Raw genomic sequence first — 3,436 nt, forward strand, 5'->3', positions numbered from 1 at the left:
TTGACTTTTTAAGAGCCTGATGTTTAAAATACGCTGTGGTGAACTTATAGTTAAACTAGCTCATTTATGTTCACACATTTTCTCACTTAGCACCAGAAAGTTTCTTACAGCTCTTGCATGCATTCAGGAGTAAAAAGTATTATATAGGGAGGGGAAATTCCCAAATGATAAATGCTTTTTACATAAAAATGAGACACTAACTGCAGATAATGGCTCCCTTTGAGGAACCACTTGAAAGAAAGGAAAGGCTGCCTTAAACTCCTTGACTTTAAGGGGCAGCAAGGACCCTCGTTCAGCCACCTCCACACCCGTCTAGCACTTGGTCCCAGGTCCCCTAAGGTCGTCATGGCTCTGCTTAAATAAATGCCTCTAGTCTTGGAGAGCCCATCATCTCTTAAGATAGCTCATTCCTTCTTTTTTTTTTTTTTTTTTTTTTTTGAGACGAGTCTCGCTCTGTCGCCCAGGCTGGAGTGCAGTGGCGCAGTCTCGGCTCACTGCAAGCTTCGGCTCACTGCAAGCTCCGCCTCCCAGGTTCACGCCATTCTCCTGCCTCAGCCTCTCCGAGTAGCTGGGACTACAGGCGCCCGCCACCACGCCCGGCTAATTTTTTGTATTTTTAGTAGAGACGGGGTTTCACCGTGGTCTCGATCTCCTGACCTCGTGATCCGCCCGCCTCGGCCTCCCAAAGTGCTGGGATTACAAGCTCATTCCTTCTTTAGTTCACTAAAGGTTTTCCCTCTCACCGAGCTAAAAATCTGTCTTCCTATAATTTCAGCCTCCCTCTTACACACCTTGAAGTCAATTAGAGTACATGTCATCACCTTCCAAGTAAAAGACCTTCAGGCCGGGCGTGGTGGCTCACACCTGTAATCCCAGCACTTTGGGAGGCCGAGGTGGGCAGATCACGAGGTCAGGAGATCGAGACCATCCTAGCTAACACAGTGAAACCCTGTCTCTACTAAAAATACAAAAAATTAGCGGGGCGAGGTGGCGGGTGCCTGTAGTCCCAGCTACTCGGGAGGCTGAGGCAGAAGAATGGCGTGAACCCCGGGGGGCGGAGCCGGCAGTGAGCCGAGATCGTGCCACTGCGCTCCAGCCTGGGCAACAGCGAGACTCTGTCTCCAAAAAAAAAAAAAAAAAAAAAAGACCTTCAAATATTTCAAGACGTGCTCCTTGAGATCCTTTCAGAAGACAATTGCCATTTTCTTTTTTAGAATTTTTAATTTTTTTAATGTACAGAAAAATTTGGAACGTAGATAGTTTACATTCTCATTGTCCTGTCGTCTCCTCTCCAGTGTGTCTCTCCTGGGATAGAAGAACTGTCTCTTTTCAAACACGGTTTTCTCTAATCTGGTCAAGTCATGTTTCCTCCCCAGTGTATTGCACTTGAGACACAACATCTCCAGATCATGGAAACCATCTGCCTAAAATACAGCAGTGGTCCTATGATGACCTCAAGGTCCTGTACAGCACAGAAGTTTTGTAACTGTACTACGGATTCAAGCTCCATGAAATGAGTGTTGACGAATGTTTTCAGATGTAGCCCAGCAGGGAGCACACAGGTTCAGTTCACTGATCTAGCACTTCTCAAACTCGGTCATTTGCATGCCACCATCACAATTTTTACCATTTCTGGGTACGACTTGTGCTATTATTACTTAGCAGCTTTCTTTGAATCAACTTCTTCCACTTGAATGATTTATTTTAAAGGGAAACTGTATATCAGCATAAATGTTAAAACCATTGTCTTTTGTCAAAAAAGAAAATAACCTTAACACAAATATTTTAGTAGTTCGGTTTAGACTTAAATATGTGCTATTTAAAAGAGTATTATTTAAGGCCAAGCCTCAGCACTTTGGGAGGCCGAGGCAGGAGGATCACTTGTGTTCAGAAGTTCAAGACCAGCCTGGGCAACATAGCAAGACCCTGTCTCTATTTTTTAAATAAAGTTTGTTTTTTTTTAAAGAACATTATTTAAATGGTCTGTGTACTACCCAAAATCATCCCAAGGATCCCACATGGTGGTCTGGATAACACGCCTGGGAGAAGACAGCACTAATGGGAAGGTCTATCTTCTGCTACCTGCAGTTGCAGGAGGTTTGTCTTTTTAGAAACTATCCCTGGGTCAACAGCAGCTTATAACTCAAGGGCAAATTAGTGAAAGTTAATTCCATGATCACCTAATAATAATAAAAGCCAACATTTGTTGAGCACTTACTATATGCTCAGGCACTTTTTATACTTTTTATTTTCTAATCCCTGAAGTTAATATTAGAGTAGATCACTTTACCAATGAAGTTTATATTTATGATCTTCGGCCTGAGTTGATCAATCAACTCTTACAAACCATTTTTCCAGGAGAGAGGAAAATTAGCCTCAGGCTGTTGTACGAGATATTAAATGACATCAAGATTGAACATCTGTGCTAGAGATTTCATCATTGTGGATCAATAATTCAAAAGATTCAAGACAAAGGAATCCACTCGGAGATCAGTGTTCTTGCAATGGGAGATGTATGTGGAAAAACTATTCCCTTTGGAATCCTTTCCTTCTTCCCTCCAAAGCTCTCCATACCACCAAAATGAAAAAGTACACACACACACACACAAACACACAGACTTAAATCATTTGTAAGTCTACAATAATACAAAATACTGTGCTATATAGAGAACTACCCTCATGTCTGATGTATGCTGTGTTATGTGTGCATTTTACCCCTGTCATGGTTTCCTGTCAATCTGTGAGCAGTGGGGAACCTTTTAAAAGACATCCTTGTTTGGGTGTCAAAAATTTCAGGAAGTACCAAATCAGATGGATGTTATGCAGAATAACTCTCTGACCTTTAACCACCTCTTCCTGACGTGTGCCGTGGATAGGTCTTCCTCCTCCTCAAAAAACACACCACGTATTCTGGGACAATAGCTTTAAAATACCTCCTTGAAGCCATCAAATGTCAGTCACAGTCTCGGTGGCTGTGGTCGCAGTTCTTAGATGGGTGGCTCTCAGATTGAGCACAGAATCTCCCAGGGAAGCTGTCTGAACCCCACCCAAGCCTACTGAATTAGAGGCTACCAAAGAGGAGCCTAGCAGACTAGCAAAGTTTGGAGAATCACTGATTTGGTTTAATCCTTTCATTTTACCAAAGGGGAAACTGAGGCCCCAAAAAAGAGAAGTGAATGACTCATCTAACACCCAGTTGTCTCAGTGCCAGGGCTGGAATTGTTCTTTACAGCTTCTTCTGGGGAGAGCAGAGCCTCAGGATGTTTTTAAAAACATGTTCAAGCCTAGTTGGACTGAACTTTGCCAAGAGTTGGACGTTCTTCAGTGTGCGACACTCTAATGTTATACTTTTTAATGACATATTATGAATATCATCTCTGTTTTAAAGATGGAGAAACTGAGGTTTAGAAAAGTTAAATAACTTGTCCAAGATCAT

The sequence above is a fragment of the Nomascus leucogenys genome, unplaced genomic scaffold, assembly GCF_006542625.1.
Source record: "Nomascus leucogenys isolate Asia unplaced genomic scaffold, Asia_NLE_v1 Super-Scaffold_285, whole genome shotgun sequence".
NCBI lineage: Eukaryota > Metazoa > Chordata > Mammalia > Primates > Hylobatidae > Nomascus > Nomascus leucogenys.